This window comes from Mercenaria mercenaria, chromosome 8 (assembly GCF_021730395.1).
Source record: "Mercenaria mercenaria strain notata chromosome 8, MADL_Memer_1, whole genome shotgun sequence".
NCBI classification, from domain to species: Eukaryota; Metazoa; Mollusca; class Bivalvia; order Venerida; family Veneridae; genus Mercenaria; species Mercenaria mercenaria.
In genome coordinates, this window is record NC_069368.1 from 68,266,534 (window position 1) to 68,277,299 (window position 10,766).

Below are 10,766 nucleotides of genomic sequence, written 5' to 3' on the forward strand. Positions count from 1 at the left end.
CATTTACTATTAATTATTGTCGGAGTAATTGAGGTGGTGTGTAAAGTGGAGTTTACTGGCTTGACATTGTTTCCTTTTTGGCTTTTTGGCATCAACATTCTGGTTAGCATAAAAAAGTCCTGAGTGAAAAAAATCTCAATTCTTTCTGTGTTTTATTGGAAGGATGGTTGGCTTATTGCATCTGGCTTGTCAAGAACAATGTGTCCATTTTTCATGTGATCTTTTTTTTAGCTCACCAGTCAATTAGTGACAGGGTGAGCTTTTGTGATCGCCCTTCGTCCATCGTCCGTCCGTCACCACATTTTTCAAGTAATTTTGATCAAACTTGTACAAAACTTGTATTGGCATGATAGCTCGGGTCCTTTCGAAAACTGGCCAGATCCCATCATGGGTTCTAGAGTTATTGCCCCTTAAAGGGCCAGAATTTGCGTGCATGCATGTGTCAACAATTTCTTGTCTGCACGATAGTGGTTTCATTTATGGTGTTATTTTAACCAAACTTGCACATAACTTGTATCACCATAAGATCTTGGTTCCTTTTTTGAACTGGCCAGATCCCATTATGGGTTCCAGAGTTATGGCCCCTGAAAGGGCCAAAATTAGCTATTTTGACCTTGTCTGCACAATAGCAGCTTCATTTATGATTTTTAGTTCACCTGTCACAAAGTGACAAGGTGAGCTTTTGTGATCGCGTGGCGTCCGTCGTCCGTCCGTCCGTGCATCCGTCCGTAAACGTTTGCTTGTGACCACTCTAGAGGTCACATTTTTCATGGGATCTTTATGAAAGTTGGTCAGAATGTTCATCTTGTTGATATCTAGGTCAAGTTCGAAACTGGGTCACGTGCGGTCCAAAACTAGGTCAGTAGGTCTAAAAATAGAAAAACCTTGTGACCTCTCTAGAGGCCATATTTTTCAATGGATCTTCATGAAAGTTAGTCAGAATGTTCACCTTGATGATATCTAGGTCAAGTTTGAAACTGGGTCACGTGCCGACAAAAACTAGGTCAGTAGGTCAAATAATAGAAAAACCTTGTGACCTCTCTAATTGCCATATTTTTCAAGGGATCTGTATGAAAGTTGGTCTGAATGTTCATCTTGATGATATCTAGGTCAAGTTTGAAACTGGGTCAACTGCAGTCAAAAACTAGGTCAGTAGGTCTAAAAATAGAAAACCTTGTGACCTCTCTAGAGGCCATACTTTTGAATGGATCTTCATGAAAATTGGTCAGAATGTTCACCTTGATGATATCTAGGTCAAGTTTGAAACTGGGTCACGTGCTGTCAAAAACTAGGTCAGTAGGTCAAATAATAGAAAAAACCTTGTGACCTCTCTAGAGGCCATATTTTTCATGGGATCTGTATGAAAGTTGGTCTGAATGTTCATCTTAAATATATCTAGGTCAAGTTTGAAACTGGGTCAACGCAGTCAAAAACTAGGTCATTAGGTCAAATAATAGAAAAACCTTGTGACCTCTCTAGAGGCCATATTTTTCAATGGATCTTCATGAAAATTGGTCAGAATTTTTTTATCTTGATGATATCTAGGTCAAGTTCAAAACTGGGTCACATGAGCTCAAAAACTAGGTCACTATGTCAAATGATAGAAAAAACGAGCGATTCAGGACCATCATGGTCCTCTTGTATTTTAACCAAACATGCACACAACTTGTATCACTATAAAATCTTGGTTCCTTTCTTGAACTGACCAGATGCCATTATGGGTTCCAGAGTGATGGCCCCTGAAAGGGCTAGAATTAGCTATTTTGACCTTGTCTGCACAAAAGCAGCTTCATTTATGATTTGAATTTAATCAAACTTGCACAAATCTTGTGTCACTACAAGGTCTTGGTTCCTTTCTTGAACCGGCCAGATTCCGTAATGGGTTCCACAGTTATGGCCCCTGAAAGGGCCAAAATTAGCTATTTTGACCTTGTCTGCACAATAGCAGCTTCATTTATGATTTGAATTTAATCAAACTTGCACAAAACTTGTGCCACCATAAGATCTTGGTTCCTTTCTTGAACTGGCCAGATCCCTTAATGGGTTCTAGAGTTATGGCCCCTGAAAGGGCCAAAATTAGATATTTTGACCTTGTCTTCCCAATAGCAGCTTCATTTATGATTTGATTTTAACCAAACTTGCATACAACTTGTATCGCCATAAGATCTGTATTCCTTTTAATACGCCGGAAGGGACGTATTATGTTATCACCTTGGTGTCCGTCAGTCTGTCTGTTGGTTAGCAATTTCCCTTCCACTCTGTAACTCTTGAACCCCTTGAAGGATTTCAAAGAAACCTGACACAAATGTTCACCTCATCGAAACGATGTGCAGAGTGCATGTTTCGGATGGCTCACTTCAAGATCAAGGTCACACTTAGGGGCCAAAGGTCATATGACTTTGTTTTGTGTGTATATTGCTCTGCATTTGCGCTGCGTTGCAGTGCTCTTTTTTTATTTTTTTATTTAGCAGATCCTTCTTTTGTTCACTTACAATATTTTTTTTAATTACTTCCCTTTTATGTTAGCTTATTTAGTAACTTTTTTTAGCTCACCTGTCACATAGTGACAAGGTGAGCTTTTGTGATCACGCAGCGTCCGTCGTCCGTGCGTCCGTCCGTCCGTAAACTTTTGCTTGTGACCACTCTAGAGGTCACATTTTTTGTGGGATCTTTATGAAAGTTGGTCAGAATGTTCATCTTGATGATATCTAGGTCAAGTTTGAAACTGGGTCACGTGCCGTCAAAAACTAGGTCAGTAGATCTAAAAATAGAAAAACCTTGTGACCTCTCTAGAGGCCATATATTTCACAAGATTTTCATGAAAATTGGTCAGAATGTTCACCTTGATGATATCTAGGTCAAGTTTGAAACTGGGTCACGTGCCATCAAAAACTAGGTCAGTAGGTCTAAAAATAGAAAAACCTTGTGACCTCTCTAGAGGCCATATATTTCAAAAGATCTTCATGAAAATTTGTCAGAACGTTCACCTTGATGATATCTAGGTCAAGTTCAAAACTGGGTCACGTGCCATCAAAAACTAGGTCAGTAGGTCAAATAATAGAAAAACCTAGTGACCTCTCTAAAGGCCATATTTTTCATGGGATCTGTATGAAAATTGGTCTGAATGTTCATCTTGATAATATCTAGGTCAAGTTTGAAACTGGGTCATGTGCGGTCAAAAACTAGGTCAGTAGGTCTAAAAATAGAAAAACCTTGTGACCTCTCCAGAGGCCATATATTTCATGAGATCTTCATGAAAATTGGTCAGAATGTTCACCTTGATGATATCTAGGTTAAGTTCGAAAGTGGGTCACGTGCCATCAAAAACTAGGTCAGTAGGTCAAATAATAGAAAAACCTTGTGACCTCTCTAGAGGCTATATTTTTCATGGGATCTGTATGAAAGTTGGTCTGAATGTTCATCTTGATGATATCTAGGTCAAGTTCGAAAGTGGGTCACATGCCGTCAAAAACTAGGTCAGTAGGTCAAATAATAGAAAAACCTTGTGACCTCTCTAAAGGCCATATTTTTCATGGATCTGTATGAAAGTTGGTCTAAATGTTCATCTTGATGATATCTTGGTCAAGTTCGAAACAGGGTCATGTGCGGTCAAAAACTAGGTCAGTAGGTCTAAAAATAGAAAAACCTTGTGACATCTCTAGAGGCCATATTTGTGAATGGATCTTCATGAAAATTGGTCAGAATCTAGGTCAAGTTCGGAAGTGGGTCACTGCCTTCAAAAAGTAGGTCAGTAGGTCAAATAATGAAAAAACGTTGTGACCTCTCTAGAGGCCATATTTTTCATGGGATCTGTATGAAAGTTGGTCTGAATGTTTATCAGCTGCGTCATGTGGGAAGAGGTGAGCGATTCAGGACCATCATGGTCCTCTTGTATTATTGGCCATAGGGAAAAACCAAGACCACTTTTCTGTGGTACAACATGGATGGTACTTCCAATTTTTAGGCGTATTTTGACATATCTCTACCTTGTAAGAATTTTTTTTTCTTTTTGGTTAAATTTCTTCCCTTTGTTGTTCCTGTCCTTTGGACTTAGATATTTTTTCTGAAGACTTAGATTTATTTTTAATTTCTTCCCTTTAAAAACTACTGGCCTGATTTGAAAATAATTTTATTTGAAGTTACTTAAAGAAAATTTCAACTATATTTTCTCATAATTCTTTTGATTGATCTTGATTATGATTTTTTACCTTCTTGTCCTTAAGTGCAATGATAACAGGTGAGCGATATAGGGCCATTATGGCCCTCTTGTTTATAGAAATTTGTAAAGTGAAAACTGTTGAAGTTTCTGTCAAGCATATGCTAAAGACCAACAGCTTACAATAAACAGAGACTGTCCTGTTCCTTTTTCAAAGACTCCTTGTATTTTAGCGTGAACATACTGCTAATAAAGACTGCTTTTTGTACCCAGGAGAAGTGTATTTGCAGGTTTGACTGTATTTTAAGTTGTGTACCATTACTTGTCTTTGTTCATTTACTTATATATTGTTGATAAAAGTAAGCCATAGTTCATAAATCATTATTAAGTTTTATTTTTTTTTATATAATTATTAAGATATGTTGTATGAAAGAAAATCATAAGGAAACTTTGTGTTTTCTGTTTTTATTATGTCCCCGGCATCTACTGATGCGGGAGGCATACAGTGATTGTGCTGTCTGTCCTTCCGTTCGTCCGTCCGTTCGTCCGTCCGTACGAGGTTAACCAAATGGGACCGTTTCGTCTAGCATCAATACCCCTTACTAGAATGACTTGATACTAATGCAGATGTAACCTGTGACCATTCCTCATCTTCAAACATCACCTGACCTCAGTTTGACCTTGACCTTGGCCTCGTTTTGGACCTAGGTTGCTTTGTATGGGTCATCTCTTGTTTAACCAAATGGGACCGTTTCCTCTAGCATCAATATCCCTTACTAGAATGGCTTGATACTAATGCAGATGTAACCTGTGACCATTCCTCATCTTCAAACATCACCTGACCTCAGTTTGACCTTGACCTTGACCTCGTTTTGGACTTTGCTTGCTTTGTATCGACAAGGATGCCATCGGAGGCATCAAGCGTTTATTGAACGCAGCTTCTTGTTTACTCTTCAGTGTCATTCATTGGTTATTATGTTCATCACCAGAAAATCTTTTCCCTATAAATGGCATAGCAGTCTCAGAAGTATAAAGATTGATCCTTCAAATTGACTAGGATATTTTCTTTACATTTTGGTGTCTCGGTCAAATTCATTTCCATGTATTATATATGATTTTGATACTTATTATAAAACAAGAAAGGTACTGATGCCTGACCAAAGAAAGGAGATAAGTAAAATTTAATTCTGGTTTCAAACTTTACAAAGGTAAAGCTTTTGCAAATCATTGTTTTCAAAGCACCTTGAAGAGTGTACCTTTAAAAATTGAAAGCAAAAATCAAAACAGTCTTTAATATATTTTTCGAATAATCTAAACATGCATAGTTTCAGTGTTCATTTTTGAATTATGATAGAAAATGTGACAAAAAATATCAAAAATGGCAATAATAGGTTATTTGCTAAAGGTGATTTTAACCTCTGACCTGGTCCAACCTCCCTACCAAGCTAGAGACTCCTGAGCCGAAGCATTTATCAGTTATCAGTCAGAAACCATTTTCCAGCTCAAGGTCTCAACTACCTCAACCTTTGACCTACTTACCTCAAAATCAGTAGGGGTCATTTACTGGTCAGAACCAATTTGCCTAGGTTTCCATACCTCGTGTTTTTATTTCGATGTAAATGAGATGTGAAACCAAAATTTGTAGTCCTGTTTGGCGCCATATAACCTGTACTGTGTTGGTGCGCCGTAAAACCCAAATAAATAAATAAATTGCCTAGGAAATTTTAGAGTTAAAATAGTCTTGACTTACCGATCGGAAATCAGTTTTCAGCTCAAGGTCACTGCAACCTTGACATCTGAGCAATGGACCTCAAAATTGATAGAGGCCATGTGCCGATCACGACCAACTGGCTTACGAAGTTTGAGAAACCGATTTTCAACTCTACGTCATCATGACCTTTAAGCAACCGTAATAAAAATCGATATGGGTCATCTGCCGGTCAAGACCAACCATCATGGCAAACACGAGTGTAAGAAGCAGGGTTGAGTTAGCAGTTTGAAACCAGTTTCAGTTCAAAGTCACTGCGACCTACACCTCTGAGCAACTGATTTTAAAATCGATAGGGGTCATATGCTGCTGACCTGCATACTGAGTGTGAGGTTCCTGTATAGATTACCTCAAGGTCACCGTGACCTTTACGTTTGAACAACAGATATGAAAATCAATAGGGACCATCTGCCGAACAAGACCAATCCGCTTACAAAGTTCGAGGCTCCTGCACCGAAGCGGTCTTCAGTTATCGATTTGAAACAAATTTTCAGCTCAAGGTCACTGAGCAACCGACTAAACAATCAGCAAGGGTTATATGCCGGTCACAACCAACTTGCTTACCAGGTATTACGCAGGTTCCCGCGTATAAGCGTTCTTTAGCTATGATGGCGGAAACCAAAGAGACGGACATACAGACAGGCGGTCCGATTACTACATGCCGTCCTCCGTGAGTATAAATATTTTCCTAGAAACTATTAAAGTTTTATGAGAATTCCAATTATAGCTTTAAACATGCAGTAATCACATTTATTGTAGCCGTACTGATCATTTGTATGAACACTGATCGTGGTAATGTGGTTTTTGTTGTATTTTAAACAGCAGCAAAAATCTTCTTAATGATTATACATAAAAAACGCCCGAAATATCTTGCAAGTTTATCACCTGACATGGCGGCCTTTCATTTCTTAAAATAAACTCTTTGTTATCATTTTGTCAGTATGAAGTTGTTCTACACTGGAATAATAGCACATTAGAGGTAAAAAAAAATTACACGCAATAAAAAGGAGTTGTCGAAGAGAAAAATTAAGTGTAAGCCTTCAAGAAATAGCGTAGTTATTCGAGTCGACCCTTTTCTTTCTAATTTGTACCATGGCCGCGCAGTGCAATGCTGCTGATTTAAATATGCCCGCCTCCATGTACTTGTGATATCTGGTCCTATATAAAGTAAGTACATTTTATTTTTGTCAGTGCATAAATTATTCATGAATTATAACAGTAGCTTGTCAAAAAGTGAAATTATTTTGATACTTTTTCGCTAATTAGATTTTTTTTAATGTATAGGTTCGTCTGCTTGTTTTTAAGATATTTGGCCGTAATTAAAGAGATCCACCCACATATTTCAGCTTGATTTCAAGATACTTTTTTAATAACTAAACGTATCAAAATATTCAATACCATACTTTTTCTTTAGTTATATAGTAACGTTGCCGTTTTAATAAACATAATCACGAATTGTCATTAATTCATAAAATGATTTTCGTTTCCGTACGTCGAATCATGGGTTCATTCTATTGCCTAAAGTACTCGTCCAGATAACTGAGTGAAGTTACGCCATCACTTACGGTTTTTCAAACGAACAGAACTACCTTTCATCAACACCCCAGTTAGGATATACACGTTCCTTTCATCAACACCCCAGTTAGGATATACACGTTCCTTTCATCAACACCCCAGTTAGGATATACACGTTCCTTTCATCAACACCCCAGTTAGGATATACACATTCCTTTCCGTGAAAGTTAAAGAATACAACTGAATTCGAGTATATAAGTGTCTGAATTATTAGTTGTTGGCTCGCTGCCGGCTTCACGGTTTTGTTTAGTCTGTTCAAGATAAAATGACTTAAATTCCAGACGCTTAATTCTATGGTTCTAAAATGTACCAAGTGTAATTCATCCATACTCCTTTTTTAGCCATTAACTTTTACAGCAAAGAAATTGATAATATTAAAGTCAGTAAGAGATTTAGAGTTTTTTCCTTGTTTATTCAAAAGCAGTTGTTGATGTGTTATTGCATGAAAGTAAGATACTAATCCTAACTAGGATGTCATTATAAATGTGGGCCATAATACTCCTATGTCGCTTGCCGGACCTTGACAATTTGGCGTTTCTTGTCACAAGTGCAAATTTAACATAACCTTTTTAGTTAATACTCCCGTATCGATATTTTCTACTTGAGCAGACGTACAATATCAATATAATTGCTATTTATTATTCATGGTTTATGAATGTACACTAGTAACATGATACCCGTCAACATGAAGCTTGTTGAAGCATATTTGTGTGTTAATATGAATATGTGTCGTTTTTCTTATTTTTACAAAGATTCAGATATTTCCATAAATCTTTTTATCCAAGTCATTTATGATTTTAATACTTGACATAGGGTTATGATCGGTAATCCATTAAAAAATAATATTAATCAACATGAAGCAAAAGCCCTAAATTATACTGAAGTGTCCAAAATGGTGGAGCGAAAACGTTCAAAACAAAATATGATACAGGGAAGGCCTGTGTTTGATTTAAGCAGATCAGGATGTGTATTCTGTCTTTAAAGCAGCCCATCTTCACAGAATTTTTGGTGGAAATAAAAAAAACATGTGATAGGTCATGCCAATTTTAGTGATTTTTTTTGTCTTGAAAAGCTTTGCTATTCATGAAATCTTGAAATGGCATTTTTTCTCAAATTGTGGTGTGCTTAAGGCCTATGCTATTTTGAAATTATGAATTAGGTGGGTGGGGTACATGACATTATTTCTGATGAATTTCGAAGTTACTGTAAAACAAATTTATTCCAATGAGACAATACATCAAAACCATGAAGTGCTGAACTCTTACTTTAATTTAAAAAGTAAAGTGGGAAAAGTTATCAGTATGTTCGTGTTACAATTTTCGGGGTAAGTATTCTATGTCATCGTGCATAACTGCGAAAAACTATAACATACATAATAAAGCTAAACTATCCGTGTAAATGAGCTGAGAGCTATTTTTCTATTTCCGTTTATTACTTTTCTAAAAAACACATTACAATTTACCAGGTGTTGGCAAAATTTGTCATTTTTGTGCACATGCCTTTACACATGAAAGAAGTCCGAACTATAGGTATGGTGTGCGAGAGGGGCCTGGGCGCTTACGTAGTGCTCATTTACAGGAATTGTACTGCTCATATATATATGAATTTTATAGGTAGATAAAATTATTTATGTCATTGTTGTACATTTGGAGCAAATCGGTCCTATTCTGAATATGTTAATTTATATACTACGGTAAAGCCAATCAATGAATTCCTTTTATACTGTTGAACCAATCGTGAAACGGCATCTTCCTTCTTCGTCAGCATTCAAGAGTGAATAGTACGCTTCTTTCTTTAATTTTATTTGGCTAATTTCTTGTTTTATCTTACCACCACATCCCAATCCGCCTCCTCTTCAAGTGACAATTTCTGATTTTGAAGATTTCTCTTAATAGGCAAATTCATCTACATTTCTTGATATGCTTTCGGTGGTTATATCCGCCTAATATGTGGAATATATATATTTGTTTATGGTATTGGGACTGTAATCCATTCAGATATGAGAACATATCTATTTGTTAAGGACGGTATGTTTCGCCCAAATACTGAAAATATAAATTTGTTAAGGTATCTTCGACGTTAATTATTTAGCATGGATGATTTGAACTGTGAATATATACTTTTTACACTTAACATTTAATTCCACGAGTACACACACATATACATATATATTTACCTTACCCTTTATACAAAAGGAATATGTTTTGTTTTACCTGTAAGAGTAAAGCATTAACCCCTCGTGAAAAATAATGCATGTGGTGTTCACTGTTGATTTATAATTGTAAATATTATATTTGACGTTACACCTGAAACAAACAGACCCTTTTTGCATATTCATTATATATAAAACAAACAAACAAAAACGGGAACAATGTTTATTTTGTTTGATTGAGAGTAACACCCGAAACGAAACAATGAACTTTCCCAAGGTTTTGTTGGTGGGGAAAGGCTACAGGGGTCCTCCAGACATTTTTGAGGCTCAGACTAGTACCTAGATCGAGACACTAACCTCAGTTGGATGGCTTCCTTACGTGAAAAGTTTCACACCTCAAGTGGGTTTTTGTTCCCACGTCGGTGATGGGCGAGGAATTCGAAGTCAGCGACCATGACCATCAAGTTTTCTTTTGCAAGTATAAAACATAAATATTCAATTAAATTTCGTAACATAACTGATACTCTCAATGACATTTACCACGTCGGAAGTTACAAATGGTTTGCCGAATACACATACTTTTAAAAACAAAAGTTTACACACAATGTGGGTCGGAAAGCACGAAATTTACGTTCTTGAACGTATATGTGAATAGTTACCTTTGAAATGTAAACAAAGGCATAAAAGTAACTGTTTTCATGTTCGGGTAAGGATCGACTTGTGATTGTCAATGTTCCCGATACGGAATATATATGAATGTATAAACACGAGCCGTTTCATCTTACAGGACTTACAAGAACATAGTAAGCGGTTGTTTATTTATTGTATTTTATGTTCTAGTAACCTTTGACACTGATTTCGAGGACAGACCAGGTTTGTGACATATACATGTCTTTTGTTGGGCTGAAAAGATAGATCCAAATTTAAACTAAAAGCTATATTGCATAAATGTTTCGTTATTTCTGTGCATACAATCGGTTGTTTGAAGGTTAGAATATCAGAAAATTACAGGAAATAAAACATGTCTTTGAAAAAGTACCGATCTTTCATCATTTGTTTGGTTGGCGCATGATTACAAATTTAATGTTAGTAGGCCGTGATGTCCATGAAGCTGT